The sequence below is a fragment of the Hyla sarda genome, chromosome 3, assembly GCF_029499605.1.
Source record: "Hyla sarda isolate aHylSar1 chromosome 3, aHylSar1.hap1, whole genome shotgun sequence".
Taxonomy (NCBI): Eukaryota; Metazoa; Chordata; class Amphibia; order Anura; family Hylidae; genus Hyla; species Hyla sarda.
The window spans coordinates 291,777,131-291,800,389 of record NC_079191.1 but is presented as its reverse complement, the minus strand read 5'-3'; the positions used below and the strand labels follow the sequence as shown (position 1 = coordinate 291,800,389).

General features: G+C 42.9%; 1 protein-coding gene and 1 long non-coding RNA gene across 2 annotated transcripts in view; one reads left to right on the top strand and one right to left on the bottom strand.

Annotated features, from left to right (window-relative positions):
- The window catches only part of CAPN9 (calpain 9), a gene marked incomplete at its 5' end in the record, with an annotated part of 376,282 nt that overhangs the window by 148,573 nt on the left and 204,450 nt on the right, over positions 1-23,259 (top strand). The window lies entirely within an intron of this gene.
- LOC130362421 (uncharacterized) lies at positions 7,210-10,481 on the bottom strand. Its single transcript, XR_008891413.1, has 3 exons — positions 10,284-10,481; positions 9,874-10,096; positions 7,210-9,449 (listed from the first exon to the last, which is right to left on the bottom strand). It is a non-coding gene; the product is annotated as an uncharacterized LOC130362421 (long non-coding RNA).

Sequence of the window (23,259 nt, the reverse complement as noted above, 5' to 3'; positions counted from 1 at the left end):
TTTTAATTTTTCAATAACATATTCTCCGAACCAAAAAATATATAAATATATATTAAGGGAAGTGAAATTGAAATAGTAAAAGATAATTTAGCAGATTTGGTGGTTTTCTTTTCTGCGCCATTTACCTTGTGGTTGAGGTAACATGTTAGTTTTATACTTTAGGCGCCTGATTACAGCGATACCAGATTTGTATCGTTTACGTCATGTTTTACTAATTCTGGACTTTTTCTAATTTTTTTTAATTGCCATTTTTTAACCCCTGCAGCTTTATTTTTTTCCCGCATACCAGGCTGTATGAGGGCTCATTTTTTGCGCCATAATCTGTTTTTTTTTGTATCTGTACCATTTTGGTATTGATCTGACTTTTTAATCGCTTTTTAACTTTTTTTTTCTGGGATATTATAAAAATTTCAAATCTGTGGTTTGGTATTTTTTTTTACATTTACCGTACGGGATACATAATGTTATATTTTCATAGGTTGTACAATTACGCACAAAGCGATACCAAATATGTTTATTTTTATTATGTTTACATGTTTTTATATAGGAAAAGGGGGTGATTTGAACTTTTAACATGGAAGGGGTTAATGCAGCGGTCTTCAACTGTGGCCCTCCAGATGTTGCAAAACTACAACTCCCAGCATGCTCGGACAGCCAACGGCTGTCCTGGCATGCTGGGAATTGTAGTTTTGTAACATCTGGAGGGGCACAGTTTGAAGACCACTGGGTTAATATGTCTTTCAAACTTTTATTAAAACTTTTATTTATTATTATTATTTTTTTGACACTTTATTAGACTTCTGAGGAATCATTAGATTCCTCAGGCAGATGAATAGATTCTATTGAACTCTATTAATCTGTGTGCTCTGTGATCCATTGATAGAGCCTGGTCCAGCCAGGATCTATCAATGACAGAGCGGGACAGGAGGAAGCAGAGGTAAGTCCTCCGGCTACCTCCATAGTGGATCGCCCCCCTGCGATCGCGCTGCAGGGGGGCAATCCACCCCACTAGCCCACCAGGGAGCATTCACATCTCCCTTTAGACGCCGCTGTCAGCTTTGACAGCAACGATTTAAAGGGTTAATAGCCAGCCGCGGCGATTGCCGCATGCTGGCTATTAGCGGCGGCCCCCGGCTACTGAGAACAGCCGGGGGCTGCAGAGTATGGAGCGGGCAGGAATCCCGAGCCCGCTCCATACTCCCCTGTGAGCGCCGCATACATCTCCCCGTGCAGACGTGCGGGGAGCGAAGGCAAAGGACGCAGGTCTGCACGGGGAGAAGTAAGCCACGCCCCCTCATCTCCCCCCGAACGTCTGCAGAGCAGGGGAGAGAAGACACATACACAGCTTCTCATCTCCCCTGCTCTGCTTCCGAGGACACAGGCTGCAGAGTATGGAGCGGGCAGGAGTCGGCAGCCCACTCCATACAGACTGCAGATCCGCCGCACTTGTCAGGTCCGGCCCTGCTTGCCCGAAGCCGGGCTAAGGGCCGGACAAATTCACCTGCCTGGCGCCCAAAACTGCTAGTCCGGGGCGTCGGGCGATAGAAATTCCACATCCCTGATGTCTACTTTATGTTTGCATCATAAAGTTGACATGTTTTTACTTTTGGAAGACATCAGAGGGCTTCAAAGTTCACCAGCAATTTTCCAATTTTTCACAAAATTTTCCAAATTGGAATTTCTCATGGACCAGTTGAAGTGGATTTGAAGGGCATTCTTATTAGAAATATCCCCTTATAAAAACTGCACCCATCAAAGTATTCAAAATGACATTCAGTAAGTTTGTTAAACCTTTAGGTGTTTCACAGGAATAGCAGCAAAGTGAAGGAGAAAATTCTAAATCTTCATTTTTTACACTTGCATGTTCTTGTAGACCCAGTTTTTGAATTTTTAAGTGGTAAAAGGAGAAAAATCCTCTCAAAATTTGTAACCCAATTTCTCTTGAGTAAGGAAAGTGTTCGGCGGGCGCAGTAGAGGGCTCAGAAGTGAAGGAGCGACAATGGGATTTTGGAAAGTGAGTTTTTCTGAAATGGATTTTGGGGGGCATGTCACATTTAGGAAGCCCCTATGGTGCCAGAACAGCAGAAACACCCCCACATGGCATACCATTTTGGAAACTACACCCCTTAAGGCAAGGAACAAGGGGTCCAGTGAGCCTTAAAGGGGTTATCCAGGAAAACTTTTTTTTTTTTTTATATATATATATCAACTGGCTCCAGAAAGTTAAACAGATTAGTAAATTACTTCTATTAAAAAATCTTAATCCTTTAAGTACTTTTTAGTTGCTGAAGTTGAGTTGTTCTTTTCTGTCTAATTGCTCTCTGATGACACGTGTCTCGGGAACTGTCCAGAGTAGAAGCAAATCCCCATAGCAAACCTATTCTACTCTGTGCAGTTCCCGAGACAAGCAGAGATGTCAGCAGAGACCACTATGGCAGACAGAAAAAGAACAATTCAACTTCAGCAACTGATAATTATTAGAAGGATTAAGATTTTTTAATAGAAGTAATAAAAAAAATTGTTTAACTTTCTGGAGCCAGTTGATATGTGTAAATGTGTAAATGAAGAAAAAAATTTTTTTTCACTAAAGTGCAGTTTTTCCACCCCAAATTTACCATCTTTACAAAGAGTAATGGGAGAAAATGCCCCCCAAATTTTTAACCCCCCATCTCTTCTGAATATGGAAATACCCCATGTTAGGACATAAAATGCTCTGCGGGTGAACTACAATGCTCCGAAGAGAAGGAGTCACGCTTGGCTTTTGGAAAGCAAATTTTGCTGAAATGGCTTTTGAGGGGCATGTCGCATTTCAGGAGCCCCTATGGTGCCAGAACAGCAAAAAAAGCACATTACATACTATTTTGGAAACTACACCCCTCAAGGAACGTAACAAGGGGTACAGGGAGCCTTAACACCTCACAGGTGTCTGACGACTTTTTGTTAAAGTTGGATGTGTAAATGAAAAAAAAAATTTCCACTAAAATGCTGGTTTTTCCCCAAATTTAACATTTTTTTTTTTTATAGGAGAAAATTACCCTCAAAATTTGAAACCCCATGTGTGGACATCAAGTGCTCTTCTGGTGCACTACAATGCTCAGAAGAGGGAGGAGCACAATTGAGCTTTTGGAATGGAAGTTAAGGGCCATGTGCGTTTACAAAGCCCCCGTGGTGCCAGCACAGTGGACCCCCCCCCACATGTGACCCCATTTTAGAAACGACACCCCTCACAGAATTTAATAAGGGGTGTAGTGAGTATTTACACCCCACTGTTGTTTGACAGATCTTTGGAACAGTGGGCTGTGCAAATGAAAAATTACATTTTCATTTTCACGGACCTCTGTTCCAAAAATCTGTCGGACACCTGTGCGGAGTAAATGCTCTCTGTACCCCTTATTACATTACGTAAGGGGTGTAGTTTCTAAAATGGGGTCACATATGGGTGGGGTCCATTGTTCTGGCACTATGGGAGCTTTGTAAACACACGTGGCCTTCAATTCCGGACAAATTTTCTCTTCAAAATCCCAATGGCGCTCCTTTTCATCTGACATTGTAGTTCACCCTCAGAGCACTTTACATCCACATTTTGCGGGCTTTTTTCCTATTTTCCCTTGTGAAAATGAAAAATTTAGGGTAACACCAGCATTTTCGTGAAAACTTTTATTTTCATTTTCCCATCCAACTTTAATGAAAATTCTTCAAACACCTGTGGGGTGTTAAGGCTCACTATACCCCTTGTTACATTCCGTGAGGGGTGTAGTTTCCAAAATGGTGTCACATGTGGGTATTTATTTTTTTGGGTTTATGTCAGAACCGCTGTAAAATCAGCCACCCCTGTGCAAATCACCAATTTAGACCTCAAATGTACATTGTGCGCTCTCACTGAATTTTACGCCCACATATGGGGTATTTCTGTTCTCGGGAGAAATTGCATCACAAATTTTGGGGGTCTTTTTTTGCTTTTACCTCTTGTGAAAATAAAAAATATGGGGAACACCAGCATGTTGGTGTAAAATTTTACAACAGGCTGGTGTAGCCCCATACTTTTCCTTTTCATAAGGGGTAAAAGGAGAAAGAGCCCCCTAAAATTTGTAGTTCAATTTCTCCCGAGTACGGAAATGCCTCATGTGGCCCTAAAATGTTTCCTGGAAATACGACAGGGCTCCGAAGTGAGAGAGCGCCATGCGCATTTGAGGACTACATTAGGGATTGCATAGGGGTGGACATGGGGGTATTCTACGCCAGTGATTCCCAAACAGGGTGCCTCCAGCTGTTGCTAAACTCCCAGCATGCCTGGACACTTATTGGCTGTTCGGAAATGCTGGGAGTTGTTGTTTTGCAACAGCTGGAGGCTCCGTTTTGGAAACACTGCCGTATGATACGTTTTTCATTTTTATTGGGGGGGGGGGGGGGCAGTGTAAGGGGGTGTATAAGTAGTGTTTTACCCTTTATTTTGTTTTAGTGTAGTGTTTTTTAGGGTACATTCGCACTGGTGGGTTGCGCTGAGTTTCCCGCTAGGAGTTGGCGCTGCGGTGAAAAATTTGCCGTAGTTTATACTTTAAGCAGAAAACTCACTGTAAACATGGGGGAGGGAGAGCTCCAGCTGTTTCAAAACTGCAACTCGCAGCATATACTGACAGTCCTGCCGGAGTGCAACGTTCGGTCGGCTCATTTTCACGCCATGTGCGCTTTTTCCCCGCACCTAAAACTGTGGTCAACCACGGTTTTAGGTCCGGTTGTAAAAGCGCAGCATACGGCGCAAAAATGAGCCGACCGGACTGAACGTTTCACTCCACCTGGCTCATTTAAATGAATTACATACTGGAGCGCGTAGAAAGGCATACGGGAGCGCAAGGTTTTAGCTCCCCCCCCCCCTGCCGCATGCGCTCCCATATGGGAAAAAACGGGATGTGAACCCAGCCTTACCAAACTCTGTATTTTCCATCCAGTGTGCCTTCAGCTGTTGCAAAACTACAACTCCCAGCATGTACTGATCACCGAAGGGCATGCTGGGAGATGTAGTTATGCAACAGCTGGAGGTACGCAACTTCAACTCCCAGCATGCAGAGACAACGGTTTGCTGTGTGGGCATGCTGGGATTTGCAGTTTTGCAACATCTGGAGGGCTACAGTTTAGAGACCACTGTATAGTGGTCTTAAACTGTAGACCTTCAGATTTTGCTAGGTAACTCACCGGCTTACGTAGGATCCAGGGAGCCGCACCGCCATCCTCTTCTTCCGTCAATCCCCGACACCGATTGCTGCCTGCTGATGCCGCTGATGGGTAAGTGGACTTCAGCGCCGGTCCCTGTCGGTTTCCCTGTTTGGCCTGGCCTATTGTTGGTGCGCAGAACGGGGAAACCGAAAGTTAACCCACCCACCCCCGATCTGCTATTGGTTGTTTCTTCTGGTGACCAATAGCAGGGATAGGAGTGGTGGTCTGATGACCCCCCTGGGCATTTGCGCGGGGTGCCTGCTGATAGATATCAGCAGTCACCCTGGTCCAGTCCTCACCCTGCGTGCAGCAGGGACCAAAATTCCCACGGGCGTACAGGTACTCCCTGGGTCCTTAAGTACCAGGGAGCGAAGGCGTACCCCTGTACACCCTGGGTCCCTATGTGGTTAAACAGTCCTGTCAGGTTATCTGGGAAAAGCTGCAACCACAATTCATGCCACATCCCACCTGTGAGCAGTGGTTGGCCATTTCAGCAAAGCTTCTATAATTATAAAAAAAAATTCTCTATAATATTAATAGCAGTAGCTGATGCCCAGTATCAATTTGTGGCAGTCGACATTGGTGCACATGGGCGTACAAATGACTCTAAAGTCTTTAAAGAATCCTGCATGGGGAAACGCCTATACCAGGGGACATTTGACATACCAGCTCCACAACAACTCCCAGGATCAGAGCGATCCCCCTCTTCCCTACCCCCCCAATGCCATTTGTCTTGGTGGGAGATGAAGCCTTCCTAAAGTGACAGCGAGTCCCAACTTGACAGCTTACAAAATGTTTCTTCCCGATCCACCAGAGCTGTCTTAAATATCCGGAAACAATATGCTGAGTACTTCATAAGCCCACAAGGCAAAGTTCCATGGCAAGATAATCTTTTAGGTATGTAATTGGTATCCAGTCATGAGGGGGGTAAACCTGCAGAGGAAATGTTTCCCAGTTGCCTATAGCAACCAATTAGATCACTTCTTTCAATTATAAAAAGGCCTCTGCTAATAAAAGAAGGGATCTGATGGGTTGCTATGGCAACTTGTCCACTCTTTCTTTGCACAGCTTTTAATAATTCAACCCCACCCCCCCATATAATATTGATCTTCTATAAAATGTACTACCTTTTTTTTTTCTTTTTTTTAATCTTCACAGATTTAGTCAGAGGCATTTGGCACAGTCAACAAGGACTAAATCTTTAACCCATTATAATTCATTTTTAATTTGTTAAACTACATTCTGATTTGTGTTTAACTTTAACCCCTTAAGGACGCAGGACGTAAATGTACATCCTGGTGAGGTGGTACTTAACGCACCAGGACGTACATTTACGTCCTAAGCATAACCGCGGGCATCGGAGCGATGCCCGTGTCATGCGCGGCTGATCCCGGCTGCTGATCGCAGCCAGGGACCCGCCGGCAATGGCCGACGCCCGCGATCTCGCGGGCGTCCGCCATTAACCCCTCAGGTGATGGGATCAATACAGATCCCGGCATCTGCGGGAGTTCGCGATTTAAATGAACGATCGGATCGCCCGCAGCGCTGCTGCGGGGATCCGATCATTCATAACGCCGCACGGAGGTCCCCTCTCCTTCCTCCGTGCGGCTCCCGGCGTCTCCTGCTCTGGTCTGTGATCGAGCAGACCAGAGCAGAAGATGACCGATAATACTGATCTGTTCTATGTCCTATACATAGAACAGATCAGTATTAGCAATCATGGTATTGCTATGAATAGTCCCCTATGGGGACTATTCAAGTGTAAAAAAAAAATGTAAAAAAATGTAAAAGTAAAAGTAAAAAAAAGTGAAAAATCCCCTCCCCCAATAAAAAAGTAAAACGTCCGTTTTTTCCTATTTTACCCCCAAAAAGCGTAAAAAACATTTTTTATAGACATATTTGGTATCGCCGCGTGCGTAAATGTCCGAACTATTAAAATAAAATGTTAATGATCCCGTACGGTGAAAGGCGTGAACGAAAAAAAATAAAAAAAGTCCAAAATTCCTACTTTTTTAATACATTTTATTTAAAAAAAAATTATAAAAAGTGTATTAAAAGTTTTTTATATGCAAATGTGGTATCAAAAAAAAGTACAGATCATGGCGCAAAAAATGAGCCCTCATACCGCCACTTATACGGAAAAATAAAAAAGTTAGAGGTCATCAAAATAAAGGGATTATAAACGTACTAATTTGGTTAAAAAGTTTGTGATTTTTTTTAAGCGCAACAATAATATAAAAGTATATAATAATGGGTATCATTTTCATCGTATTGACCCTCAGAATAAAGAACACACGTCATTTTTACCATAAATTGTACGGCATGAAAACAAAACATTCCAAAATTAGCAAAATTGCGTTTTTCGTTTTAATTTCCCCACAAAAATAGTGTTTTTTGGTTGCGCCATACATTTTATGATATGAGTGATGTCATTACAAAGGACAACTGGTCACGCAAAAAATAAGCCATCATACTAGTCTGTGGATGAAAATATAAAAGTTATGATTTTTAGAAGGCGAGGAGGAAAAAATGAAAACGTAAAAATTAAATTGTCTGAGTCCTTAAGGCCAAAATGGGCTGAGTCCTTAAGGGGTTAAAATAATGGAAATACATTCTTTTTTCTAATTTCTTTACCTTTTATAAAAGTGAAAAAACATGTACAATATAAGGTAAACATTACCCACAATTGAGTAAACTCAAAGAATATTCAAACAAATCCTTTGAGAAACAAACAATACAGATAGAAATTCTGCTGGCATTTTTTAAACCTTCACAAAAAAGTTTCGTAAATCATATTACAATGTTGGCATATAGTGCCCTGTAGAAAATTCACCCTATATAGAATGTTTAAGAGGTATACAACTATATAAAACTGTTGCAACAACAAGGAACAGCAAGAGGGGCATACTAGTGCATATAATTCCATGACTCTCTACAATCTCCATCCCAGTGTTAAGAGTATTGATCTGCCAAGAACTTGAGTCTGTCACCTTCCCCCCGCTTCTTAGTTGCAATGCTACAGCTCTTCGGTCCAGTCTTCTTCCTTCTTTTGTGTGCACGGATCGTCACACTGCGCTCAGTCTATCACCGGCAAAGTTTGTACATCGCTGTGGCAGGTGATAGGCTGAGCTCAGTGTCACGATCCAGTCACACGAAAGGAGGAAGAAGACCGCACCAAAGGGGACCGAACAGCTGTAAAGGTTCAACGGGGGAACAGAGGAAGGTGAGTTCTTCACATCGGACTCGCGTTCTTGGCAGAACAATACTCTTTTAGGGGGCCTACAGCTGTTGTCAGAATACAATTCAAAGAATCTCCACGCACTAACAATACTGAGAGTTGTAGTTTGACAAAAGCTAGAAGCCCACTGGTTGGGAAACGCCCAGATTGAGATAGTAGAGAATCGTTGATAAAGTGCTTTAGATAATTTAACAAAATGTTTTCAACCTACCAAATCTCACTGTGTGAAAAGATCCCTAGTGAACCAGATTTATCGAACTGTGTGAGAAACAGTGGAGTGAGTTTCCAATAGCATTTGCTTTTGGAAATTCACAACAGTGTTTCTCACACACTATTTGAGAAATCTGGTTCATATTGTGCAAAGACAAAAGTAGCTACAAATTTTGGAATTCAACCTCAGATCCCCGAACAGGTGTGCTTTCCTGGACTTATTGATGAGAGTAGGAACGAACATTGAGATACTGTGTTTGTACAATTTGAGGATGACCATATTGAATTTAACGCTGTGGTGTACTTGGAGGCACACGTGTCTGGGGATCTAGCGTTTGAAATTGTTACATTGGCGATGGTTCATGAAATGTGGGTTTTTGGGAGTGCTTTTTGTCTATCTCTGCCATTAAACTTATAATTTTGCCCTGGAAATATAACTTTTCAGAGTATGTCATTGAAGACATACCAGGAAGTAGTGAGAGAAGGAATTGACGGTCTGCATTTTCTATTTCACCACTCCACCTTCCCTCCAAACGCAAAATCCTTAAATCCTGGGACACGAGTCTACTCTCAAAGCTGTCCTCTATTTCTTGAAATCCCATGGCCATCTCTAAAATCATGGTCTTTTCGTTGTCGTCTACTGGCATGCATAATTTGATGCTGGATTCGATCTGTCACAGACATGCGAGTTTTATAAGGTTCTCCTTCCACAGGTGGAGCAGTTTCTGATTGTAGTGTGTATCCCTCTGTCTGTTCTGTCTATAATGCTGCTGAAAGACTTTATGTTGTCCTGAAAATGAAAACAAATTATATTATTTCCAAGGCATATAGTGGGTGATTTATCAAAACCTGTGTAGAGAGAGTTGTGGAGTAGCCCATAGTACCAGTCTCTATTTTAAAGAGTGCTGTGAAAATTGAAAGATGCAATCTGATTGGTTGTCAAAAAAAAACAAAAAAACTTTCGAAGTTTGAAGCATTTTCGAAGAAATTGGAGACTATTGGCATGCTTGTACAATGTAAGTTTGGAGGCACCAGAACCACTTTTTGACACTTGTTCCTCTTTAGTACAGTATGTTTTAAAAGCATCTCTTACTGACTGCCATTTTTTTTTTTTTTTTTTGCATCTTCTCATAAAATTATTTTTTTAAAGTTTTGCTAAATTACAGAGGATAAACTTTGGAACTAAAATATCGAAGATTATTTGTCAAACAAACCTAATTTAGTCTTGATTGACGAAGACAATGTTACATAGTTTGGAATCAGACATTCCCCCACTTCCTGCCACATCTTTCTTGTGTGATAATTGTCAGGGTGTTATTCATGGGTATGATCCCACAGTGCTGGCCGATCTTGTACTAATAGGATTAATTCCTCAGTTGGAAAGTCAGACACCATCTCACCCTAATTTCCCTTTGATCTTTTCTTTTTTTGGGATACCTAAATTAAAAAATCAACAAAATTGGTCTAAACACAATCTGAAACCAAAAGGCAACCATAGATAAATGTGGCCAAACAAATAAAAATTGATTGGCACCACCACGCATGATGAAAGTTTGATAGTGGTTATGTGGTATAGTTTTGTCCTTGAAAATCAAACTAGCCTTGAAAAGATGAGCATATTTACCGCTACTGTACTTTGACTTGATGAAGTGCTCTTTGATTTCTGTCTTGTTGTAACAGAAGATGCCTAAAAACAAGAATTTAAATTAATGTTGAGATCCTAAACTATGTAGAACTTAAAAAAAAAAAAAAAAAAATTTACAAACCTGGCTAGTGGTAGGCAGATGGGGAGATCGACACTGCTCCTCCGGCTCTGGGCTAAACCTTGCCTGAGTCTACAGGGTGGGCCATTAATATGGATACACCTTAATAAAATGGGAATGGTTGGTGATATTAACTTCCTGTTTGTGGCACATTAGTATATATGAGGGGGGGAACTTTTCAAGTTTCATGGGTGGTGACCATGGCAGCCATTTTTAATCCAACTTTTGTTTTTTCCATAGGAAGAGTGATGTGACACATCAAACTTAATGGGAATTTCACAAGGAAAACGATGTGCTTGGTTTTAACGTAACTTTATTCTTTCATGAGTTATTTATATGTTTCTGACCACTTATAAATTCAACACCGCAGGAGAAATGCTAGCACAGGCTTCCAGTATCCGTAGTTTCAGGTGCTCCAGAATGGGAAAAACAAAAAATGGAACAGGACCCTCAGTTTCCGCAGAAGATTTTGTTCAGTGATGAGGCAAACTTTTATGTGAATGTTGAAGTTAACAAACAAAACCACCGCTATTGGTCTGACACTAACCCACATTGGATAGATCCCTCCAAGACTGTTGGAACACAAAAATTGATGGTATGGTGTGGTATATGGTCTACAAAGATAGTGGGGCCATTCTTCATCAATGGGAACCTCAAGGCCACTGGATATGTGAAATTGCTACATGATGATGTGTTTCCCTATTTATGCAGAGAAGCTGGCACATTCCTTCAGTTTTTCCAGCAAGATGGTGCACCACCACATTACAGGTGTCAGGTCCGAGCATTCGTAGATGAACAGTTTACTGGAAAGGGGATTGGTCGTCATGGGCCAGTTGAATGGCCCCCAAGGTCTCCCGATCTGACCCCCTTAGACTTTTATCTTTGGGGTCATCTGAAGGCAATTGTCTATGCTGTGAAGATACGAGATGTGCAGCACCTGAAACTACAGATACTGGAAGCCTGTGCTAGTATTTCTCATGCAGTGTTGCTATCAGTGTGTAAAGAGTGGGAGAAGAGGGTTGCATTGACAATCCAACTCAATGGGCAGCACGATGAACACATTTTATAAGTGGTCAGAAACTTGTAAATAACTCATGAAAGAATAAAGGTATGTTAAAACAAAGCACATCATTGTTTTTCTTGTGAAATTTCCAATAAGTTTGTGTCACATGACCCTCTTCCTATTGAAATAACAAAAGTTGGATTCAAAATGGCCGACTTCAAAATGGCCACCATGGTCACCACCCATGTTGAAAAGTTTCCCCCCTCACATTTACTAATGTGCCACAAACAGGAAGTTAATATCACCAACCATTCCCATTTTATTAAGGTGTATCCATATAAATGGCCCACCTTGTATATATAATAGCAAAAATAAAAGCATTTTTAAGGTGAATCCTAATCATGAGACAGACATTGTTGTGGGGATTTATAAGAGAGGTGGTACAGTTGCTCATAGAAACCAATCAGATTGATTCTTAATTTTTTCAAAGGCCTCTTTACGAAATAAAGAAGCAATCAGATTGGTTGTTATGGGCAACATCACCACTCTTCCACTGCACAGCTTTGGATAAATCTTGCCCTGTGAGAACATGGTGCAAAAAGAACAGCAGGACCCCACCCAAATCACTACACACATATTGGAACTGCACAAGCAAGCAATATAAAAAAAATTCTAATTTTCCAGCACTTTCTGGAGTATTCGGTGCTGTGTGAACAAAAAATTATAGATGCGATTAATCTGATGAAATCGCACAGTTACACAATCTAATACGATTTACATTGAACTTCATTACAGTGGGGATCAAAAGTTTGGGCACCCCAGGTAAAAATTTGTATAAATGTGAATAAAGAAGCCAAGGAAAGATGGAAAAATCTCCAAAAGGCATCAAATTACAGATTAGATATTCCTATAATATGTCAACAAAAGTTAGAATTTATTTCCATCATTTACACTTTCAAAATAACAGAAAACAAAAAAAATTGCGTCTGCAAAAGTTTGGGCACCCTGCAGAGGTAATATCTTGTACTGCCCACTTTGGCAAGCTTTTTGCAGCCAGCCAAGAGTCTTTCAATTCTTGTTTGAGGTATCTTTGCCCATTCTTCCTTTCAAAAATCTTCCAGTTCTTTGAGATTTCTGGGCTGTCTGTTATGCACTGCTCTTTTAAGGTCTATCCATAGATTTTCAATTATGTTGAGGTCAGGAGATTGTGAAGGCCATGGCAAAACCTTCAGATTACGCCTCTTGATGTAATCCCTCGTGGATTTTGAGGTGTGTTTAGGATCATTATCCATTTGTAGAAGCCATCCTCTCTTTAATGTCAATCAATAGCAGAGCGAAAAGAACCTTCTGATGGCGCTGCTGGTTCCAATGGTGTGGGAAACAAAATGTAGCCAGAGATGCAGGTAGTACAAAACACTGGACAGTTTATTGGATAAACCATAAAACAATAAAATAGGAGGATTACGCGTTTCGGGTTAGCCTCCCCCTTCTTCAGATCAGTTCGTCAGCTCTTTAACTTCAGCTTTTTCAGTGGCATCAAATTAGCATCCAAAATTTGCTGAAATTTTATTGAATTCATTTCCCCTTCTTTTCGTGAGATGTTCCCTGTGCCACTGGCTGCAATTCAACCCCAAAGCATGATTAATCCACCCCCATGCTTAACAGTTGGACAGAGGTTCTTTTCATTAAATTCTGTTCCCCTTCTCCAAACGTACCTTTGCTCATTCCGGCCAAAAAGTTCAATTTTAACCTCATCGGTCCACAGAACTTGTTTCCAAAATGCATCAGGCTTGTCTATATGTTCATTTGCAAAGTTCAAACGCTGATTTTTGTGGTGAGGACGTAGAAGAGGGTTTTCTTCTGATGACTCTTCCATGAAGACCATATTTGGACAAGTATCTCTTTATAGTGGAATAGTGTACCACAACTCCAGTGTCTGCCAGATCTTTCTGAAGAGATTGTGCAGTCAAACATGGGTTTTTAATTGTTTTTCTCACAATCCTGCGAGCTGTTCTGTCTGTCTGATATTTTTAATGGTCTTCCAGATCTTGCTTTAACTTCCACTGTTTCTGATGACTGCCATTTCTTAATTACATTCCGAACAGAGCATATTGACCTCTGAAAACGTTTTGCTATCTTCTTATGGCATTCTCCAGCTTTGTGAGAGTCAACTAATTTCAGTTTCAGATTTCTAGACAACTGCTTAGAACAGTGGTCCTCAAACTGTGGCCCTCCAGATGTTGCAAAACTACAACTCCCACCATGCCTGGACCGCCAACGGCTGTTCAGGCATGCTGGGAATTGTAGTTTTGCAACATCTGGAGGGCCACAGTTTGGGGATCACTGGCTTAGAAGAACCCATGGTGCTGATTATTGGGGCAAGGTCAGATGAGTCTGGGCATTTAAAACCTTTGAGATTGACATCACCTGGTGCTCCCAGATGATGATTGAGAACAATCCATGACACTGTCAGGTCTCATCTTTGCAAAGGGGGCAGTGCATGCTATAAATTCTGCAGGGTGCCCAAACTTTTGCAGAGGCAATTTTTTTGTTTTCTGTTATTTTGAAAGTGTAAATGATGGAAATAAAATCTAACTTTTGTTGACATATTATAAGAATGTCTGATCTGTAATTTGATGCCTTTTGGAGATTTTTCCATCTTTCCTTGGCTTCTTTATGCACATAAATACAAATGTTTACCTGGGGTGCCCAAACTTTTGAGCCCCACTGTATATTTTTTTCATATACGATTTGAATCTGACTTTCAGTCTGGGAGAAAAATCGTGGTCAAACCCGATTTCAGACCCAAACAAAAGTCGTGTGAAATCAAATGATCAAATCGGATGTGTGTAATGGATCCGATTTTTTTATTTTTTTATTTTTTTAATGGAGGTCAATGGATCCAACTTTGTAAGCGATTTTACATGATTTTAAAGGAGTAGTCCAGTGGTGATTCAGTGGTTTACAACTTATCCCCTATCTTAAGGATAGGGGATAAGTTGCAGATCGCGGGGGGTCCGACCCCTGGGGCCCCCCGCGATCTCCTGTACGGAGCCCCGACAGCCCACGGGAAGGGGGCGTGTCGACCTCCGCACGAAGCGGCGGCCGACACGCCCCCTCAATACAACTCTATGGCAGAGCCGAAGCGCTGCCTTCGGCAATCTCCGGCTCTGCCATTGAGATGTATTGAGGGGGCGTGTCGGCCGCCGCCTCGTGCGGGGGTCGACACCTGCTATCTCGGCGGAGAGCCGGGGCCCCGTTCAGAGAGATCGCAGGGGGCCCCAGAGGTCGGACCCCCCGCGATCTCAAACTTATCCCCTATCCTTAGGATAGGGGGATAAGTTTTTCACCACTGGACTACCCCTTTAAGTTCTAAAATTGTGTACTCAAGTTGGATGGAGAAATCGTGATGTGAACACTGCCTCAAAGTCTCCCATTTAGTGTCACTGTTTTTGAGCACATTATCCCAATTTATATTGTTAAGGGCTTCTCTGAGTTGATCAAACGTTGCCTTCCTAAAGTTCATTGGCCGACATTTATCATTGTCTTTTGACTGTTTTTTGTGTCTAGAAAAGGTGCAAAAAAAGGTGCAAGCAGGGATTATTTGCGCCTTTTGGTTTACACATTTCTGCTGATTTTGAGTTGCAATCCACTGATTTTGGAAATACACATGATATGGAAGGGTTTTATGAACTGCACCTTTTTGTGAAAAGGAGCAAAGCCACTGAAAAGCTTTTTTTAAACTACACCAGCCCAGACTTGGCTTGGCTTTTTGGTGTATGTGAAGAGAGAAATTTCAGAAAATGTTTACCTACACAAAATTTATCAAATGCTCTTTGACCATTTAATAAATTTGGTGCTCCTACACATTACAGCACACAAAATAAAAGGTGTAGAAAAATGGGGGCGCAGTGTAAGGGGGTGTATATGTAGTGTTTTACCCTTTATTTTGTGGTAGTGTAGTGTAGTGTTTTTAGGGTACATTCGCACTGGCGGGTTACGGTGAGTTTCCCGCTAGGAGTTTGCGCTATGGCGAAAAATTTGCCGCAACCCAAACTTGAAGCAGGAAACTTACTGTAAACCTGCCCGTGTGAATGTACCCTGTACGTTCACATGGGGGGGAGGGTGAAACCTCCAGCTGTTTCAAAACTACAACTCCCAGCATGTACTGACAGACCGTGCATGCTGGGAGTTGTACTTTTGCAACAACTGGAGGCACACTGGTTGGAAAACCTTCAGTTAGGTTCTGTTACCTAACTTAGTATTTTCCAACCAGTGTGCCTCCAGCTGTTGCAAAACTACAACTCCCAGCATGTACTGATCGCCGAAGGGCATGCTGGGAGATGTAGTTATGCAACGGCTGGAGGTACTTTACTGCAACTCAAAGCATGCCGAGACAGCTGTTTGGGCATGCTAGGAGTTGTAGTTTTTGCAAGATCTTAAGGGATACAGTTTAGAGACCACTGTATAATTGTCTCTAACCTGTAGCCCTCCAGCTGTTGCAAAACTACATATTCCAGCATGCCCAAACAACTGTCTGGGCATGCTGGGAGTTGTAGTTTTGCAACATCTGGAGGGCTACAGGTTAGAGACCACTGTAAAATGGTCTCAGACTGTAGCCCTCCAGATGTTGCTAGGCATCCTTCCTTAGGATCCAGGGAGCCGTCCTCTTCTGCCGCACGTCATCGCCGCCCGCCGATCACCGTCGCCCGCAGCCTCCGGATCAGTAAGTGGATCTTCGGCACCCGGTCCCCGCCGGTTTCCCCGTCCTGGCCCGCCTATTGTGGGTGGGCAGGATGGGGAAAACAAAAGTTAACCCGCCCCCTATCTGCTATTGGTGGTCGCGTCTAGACCACCAATAGCAGGGATTGGAGGGGTGGCACCCCTGCCACCTCACTTCTATCCCTTCAGGGGGGATCGTAGGTGTTTTAGACAGCCGCGATCCCCCTTATATTCCGGGTCACCATAGACCCGTATGACCCGGAATCCGCGCAAATCGCAAGTGTGAATTCACTTGCGATTTGCGCTGATCGCCGACATGGGGGGTCTAGTGACCCCCCTGGGCATTTGCACAAGTTGCCTGCTGATCGATATCAGCAGTCACCCGGCGCTTTCCGCAGGTGTATGGATACGCCCTTCATCCTTAACCTCTTAAGGACCCAGCCATTTTACACCTTAGGACCCGGCCATTTTTTTAACATCTGACCACTGTCACTTTAAACATTAATAACTCTGGAATGCTTTTAGTTATCCTTCTGATTCCGAGATTGTTTTTTTCATGACATATTCTACTTTAACATAGTGGTAAAAAAAAATTGTAACTTGCATCCTTTCTTGGTGAAAAATGTGAAAATTTTATGAAAAATTTGAAAATTTTGCATTTTTCTTACTTTTAAGCTCTCTGTTTGTAAGGAAAATGGATATTCAAAATATTAAAAAAATTTTTCACATATACAATATGTCTACTTTATGTTTGCATCATAAAATTGGCAAGTTTTTACTTTTGGAAGACACCAGAGGGCTTCAAAGTTCAGCAGCAATTTGGAAATTTTTCACAAAATTTCCAAACTCACTATTTTTCAGGGACCAGTTCAGGTTTGAAGTGGATTTGAAGGGTCTTCATCTTAGAAATACCCCACAAATGACCCATTATAAAAACTGCACCCCCCAAAGTATACAAAATGATATTCGGTCAGCCTTTTAACCTTTTAGGTGTTTCACAGGAATAGCAGGAAAGTGAAGGAGAAAATTCACAATCTTCATTTTTTTACACTCGCATGTTCTTGTAGACCCAATTTTTGAATTTTTATGAGGGGTAAAAGGAGAAAATGTATACTTGTATTTGTAGCCCAATTTCTCTCGAGTAAGCACATACCTCATATGTCTATGTAAATTGTTCGGTGGGCGCAGTAGAGGGCTCAGAACCGAAGGAGTGACAAGGGGATTTTGGAGAGTACGTTTTTCTTAAATGGTTTTTGGGGGGCATGTTGCATTTAGGAAGCCCCTATGGTGCCAGAACAGCAAAAAAAAAAAAAAAAAAAAAAAACACATGCCATACCATTTTGGAAACAAGACCCCTTGAGGAACGTAACAAGGAATTAAGTGAGCCTTAATACCCCACATGTGTTTCACGACTTTTGCATATGTAAAAAAAAAAAAAAACATTCACTAAAATGTGTTTCCCCCCAAATTTCACATTTTTGCAAGGGTTAATAGCAGAAAATACCCCCCAAAATTTGTAACCCCATCTCTTCTGAGTATGGAGGTACCCCATAAGTTGACCTGAAGTGCACTACGGGCGAACTACAATGCTCAGAAGAGAAGGAGTCATATTTGACTTTTTGAGAGCAAATTTTGCTCGGGGGCATGTCCCATATAGGAAGCCCCTATGGTGCCCGGACAGCAAAAAATACCCACATGGCATACCATTTTGGAAACTAGACCCCTTGAGGAACGTAACAAGGAATAAAGTGAGCCTTAATACCCCACACGGGTTTCACGACTTTTGCATACGTAAAAAAAAAAAAAAAATTTCATTAAAATGGGTGTTTTCCCCCCAAATTTCACATTTTTGCAAGGGTTAGAAGCAAAAAATACACCCCAAAATTTGAAACCCCATCTCTTCTGAGTATGGAGGTACCCCATAAGTTGACCTGAAGTGCACTACGAGCGAACTACAATGCTCAGAAGAGAAGGAGTCATATTTGGCTTTTTGAGAGCAAATTTTGCTCGGGGGGCATGTCGCATTTAGGAAGCCCCTATGGTGCCAGCACAGCAAAATAACCCCCACATGGCATACCATTTTGGAAACTAGAACCCTTGAGGAACGTAACAAGGGGTACAGTGAGCATTTACCCCTATTGGTGTCTGTCAGATCTTTGGAACAGTGGTCTGTACAACATTTTTAATTTGCACAGCACATTGTTCCAATGATCTGTCAGACACCTGTGTCGTGTAAATTCTCACTGCACCCCTCATTACATTCCGTGAGGGGTGTAGTTTCCGAAATGGGGTCACATGTGGGGTTTAGTTTTTTTTGAGTTTGTCAAAACCGCTGTAACAATCAGCCACCCCTGTGCAAATCACCTCAAATGTACATAGTGCACTCTCCCTTCTGGGCCTTGTTGTGCGCCCCCAGAGCACTTTGCGCCCACATATGGGGTATCTCCGTAGTCGGGAGAAATTGCATTACAAATTTTGGGGGGCTTTTTTCCCTTTTACCTCTTGTCAAAATGAAAAGTATAGGGCAACACCAGCATGTTAGTGTAAAAAAATTATTTTTTTACTCTAACATGCTGGTGTAGACCCCAACTTCACATTTTCATAAGGGGTGAAAGGAGAAAAAGCCCCCCAAAATTTGTTAGGCAATTTCTCCCGAGTACGGCGATACCCCATATGTGACCCTAAACTGTTGCCTTGAAATACGACAGGGCTCCAAAGTGAGAGCGCCATGCGCATTTGAGGCCTAAATTAGGGATTTGCAGAGGGGTGGACATAGGGGTATTCTACTCCAGTGATTCCCAAACAGGGTGCCTCCAGCTGTTGCAAAACTCCCAGCATGCTTGGACAGTCAACGGCTGTCCAGCAATACTGGGAGTTGTTGTTTTGCAACAGCTGGAGGCTCCATTTTGGAAACTGTGGCGTACCAGACGTTTTTCATTTTTATTGGGGAGGGGAGGGGGGCTGTGTAGGGGTATGTGTATATGTAGTGTTTTTTTACTTTTTATTTTATTTTGTGTTAGTGTAGTGTTTTTAGGGTACAGTCACATGGGCGGGGGGTTACAGCGAGTTTGAGCTGCCGTGCAAAATTTGCTGCATCGCAAACTTGCAGCCTGATACTCACTGTAAGCCCCTGCCCATGTGAATGTATCCTGTACATTCACAGGGGGGGGGGGGGACCTCCAGCTGTTGCAAAACTACAACTCCCAGCATGCACAGTCTATCAGTGCATGCTGGTAGTTATAGTTTTGCAACAGCTGGAGGTACACGGGTTGGGAAACACTGAGTAAGGAAACAGACAATGTTTCCCAACCAGTGTGCCTCCAGTTGTTGCAAAACCACAACTCTCAGCATTCTCAAGCATGCTGGGAGTAGTAGTTTGGCAACATCTTTAGAGCCAGATGTTGCCGAACTACAACTCCCAGCATGCTTGGAGTTGTAGTTTTGCAACATCTGGAGGACTACAGTTTGCAGACCACTAATACAGTGGTTCCCAATCTGTGCCCTTCCAGATGTTGCAAAACTACAACTCCCAGTATGCCAAAACTGTCCAGGCATGCTGGGAGTTGTAGTTCTGCAACATCTGAAGGGCCAGATGTTACAGAACTACAACTCCCAGCATGCCTGGACAGTAAGGGCATGCTGAGGATGTGTAGTTTTGCAACATCTGGAAGGGCACAGTGGTCTCCAAACTGTGGACCTCCAGATGTTGCAAAAATGCAACTCCCAGCATGCCCAGACGCAAAGGGCTGTCTGGGCATGCTGGGAGTTGTAGTTTACAGGGTCCCATTACAGCAATGCATGTCGCTTTACGGCGACGTGCATTGCTGTAAAGGGCCCGACTGCGGCTGAAGATCAACTCACCTGTCGCCGCTGCCGCCGTCTTCATTGCAGGGATCCGGGTCTTCAGATAAGTACCGGGGCCGGTCCCCAGCACTCCCCCGCCGCGTCCTTCGGTCTTCCTCCCGTCCTCTCCGGACTTCCAGGGGCCGGGCAGGACGGGAGGAACTAATCGCCCCCCCCCCCCCGATTGGTCGGTTAACTAATCGACAGATCGCAGGGTATAGGAGGAGGTGCTCGCTCCTATGCTTTAGCATGGTCCTGGCTGGCTGTCTGTGACAGCCGGGATCATGCGAAATTACCGGGCGGTCGGGTCCCAGAGACCCTATCAGCCCGGTATCGCCGCAGATCGCAAGGGTGATTTCCCTTGCGATTTGCGGCGATCTCCGACATGGGGGGCCTACATGGCCCCCCTCGGCGTTTGCCCTGGATGCCTGCTGAAGGATTTCAGCAGGCATCCAGTTCCGATCTCTGCCTGGCGCGAGGCAGAGACCGGAAAACGCCAGGGCGTATGGATACGCCCTGGGTCCATACGCCCTGGGTCCTTAAGAGGTTAAATACCAGGATGCAAGGGCGTATGTATACGCCCTTCGTCCCCAACAGGTTAAAGTCCCTTAATTTTAAGTCCCTCTCACTTTTATACTTACTCTCACTTTACTTTTAGTTATGATTTTTTCCAGACATAAGACAAAATCAAACCTATATAAGTAGGGTATAATTTTAATCGAATGGACCTACAGAATAAAGATACGGTGTAATTTGTACCAAAAAATGCACTGTGTAGAAACGGAAGCCCCGAAAAGTTACAAAATGGCATTTTGTTTTTTTCTTCAATTTTGTTGCACAATGATTTTTTTGTTTTTTGTTTCACCGCAGATTTTTGGATAAAATAATTGATGTCATTACAAAGTAGGTGTGGTTGTGGTGTAGTAGTAGTATTAATGTTCTCTTGTATGCTGATATTAATGGTTTCATTGGTCTCCGTATACTGGATGTGGTCAATAACAGTACGATAATGACGTGTGGGGATAAATCTTTCCTTCTTGTATACTGGTATTATTAGTAGTATTGGTTTCAGTATACAGGTGTTTTTTTTGCAATTGTATGATTTATTTACCTATGTCGATATATATATATATATATATATATATATATATAGATATATAGATATATATATATAGATATATAGATATATAGATATATAGATATAGATATATATATAATATTTTTTTTTTTTTTTTTTATATTGGAACAATGAAACAATGCTATGAGGCTGCTGTCATTCTCTAATTTCCAGGGCTGGTTTTTATCCAGCCCTGATTGCTTCCATGGACAGGTATTATACAGGTAATATATTTTATACAGGTAACAAGCTTAGGTTAGGAACACTCCCTTCAAGAGAGTACTGCTAATCTCAGCTTCTAACCTGTATAAAACCTATACACCTGGAAGCCAAAAGTTTTGTTGATTGTTAGGGAATCAAATAACTTATATACTCGCGTATAAGCCAAGTTTTTCAGCACGATTTTTCGTGCTGAAAACGCCCCCGTCGGCTTATACTCGAGTGAACTTTCCGCCTCAATCCCTTCTCAGTGGTCTTCAACCTGCGGACCTCCAGATGTTGCAAAACTACAACTCCCAGCATGCCCGGACAGCCATCGGCTTTCCGGGCATGCTGGGAGTTGTAGTTTTGAAACCTCTGGAGGTCCGTAGGTTGAAGACCACTGTGGCGTTCGTCATCATCCAGACCCCCCTTTTAATTTTCTACTCCTGGGGAAAATGGACAGCCCGGAACGACTAACCCTCCCCACCGGACGGTCCCTGCAGCATAGATGGCCCGGACCAGCTCACCCTTCCTTCCCACCGAGGGGAATAGAAAATTAAAGGGGGGGTCTGGTTGATGACGAAGGCCGCAGTGGTCTTCAACCTGCGGACCTCCAGAGATATCAAAACTACAACTCCCAGCATGCCCGGACAGCTGATGGCTGAAGGGATTGACAGGCAGTGAGGATTAAGGTGGGGGGGGGGGGGAAGATGACGGGGGTCTGGATAATGACATGGGGGGGGGATGATGTATTTCCCACCCTAGGCTTATAGTTGGGTCAATAACTTTTCCTGGGTTTTTGGGGTGAAATTAGGGGCCTCGGCTTATATTCGGGTCGGCTTATATTCGGGTCGGCTTATACTCGAGTTTATACGGTACATATAGTAACATAGTTAAATAGTTAGTACGGTCGAAAAAAGACATACGTCCATCAAGTTCAACCGGGGAATTAAAGGGTAGGGGTGTGGTGGGATATTGGGGGAGGGGATGGGATTTTATATTTCTGCATAAGCATTAATGTTATTTTGTTCCAGGAATGTTTCTAACCCTGTTTTAAATGTATTAATCGTTCCTGCTGTGACCAGTTCCTGAGGTAGACTGTTCCATAAATTCACAGTTCTTATGGTAAAGAAGGTGTGTCTCCCCTTGAGACTAAACCTTTTCTGATCCAGATGGAGGGAGTGCCCCCTTGTCCTTTGGGGGGGGGGGGGTTTAACCTGGAACAGTTTTTCTCCATATTTTTTGTATGGGCCATTAATATACTTATATACATTTATCATATCCCCCCTTAAACATCTCTCCTCAAGACTAAACAATTGTAACTCCTTTAATTGCTCCTCATAACTAAGATGTTCCATGCCCCATATTAGTTTAGTCGCGCGTCTCTGCACCCTTTCCAACTCCGCAGTGTCCCTTTTATGGACTGGTGACCAAAACTGAACAGCATATTCCAGGTGAGGCCGTACCAATGCTTTATAAAGGGGGAGTATTATGTCCCTGTCCCTTGAGTCCATGCCTCTTTTTATACATGACAATATCCTGCCAGCCTTGGAAGCAGCAGCCTGACATTGCATGCTATTCTGTAGTCTGTGATCTACAAGTACACCCAGATCCTTCTCTACCAGTGACTCTGCCAGTTTAATCCCCCCTAAGACATACGACGCATGCATGTTATTAGTACCCAGATGCATAACTTTACATTTATCCACATTAAACCTCATTTGCCAAGTGGATGCCCAGACACTTAGTCTATCCAAGTCGTCTTGTAACCTATACACATCCTCTATAGACTGTACCGTGCTACAAAGCTTGGTGTCATCTGCAAAGATAGAAACAGAGCTGTTAATGCCATCCTCTATATCATTGATGAATAAATGAAACAGCGGGCCCAGTACTGAACCTTGGGGTACACCACTAATTACTGGGGACCAATCAGAGTACGAATCATTGA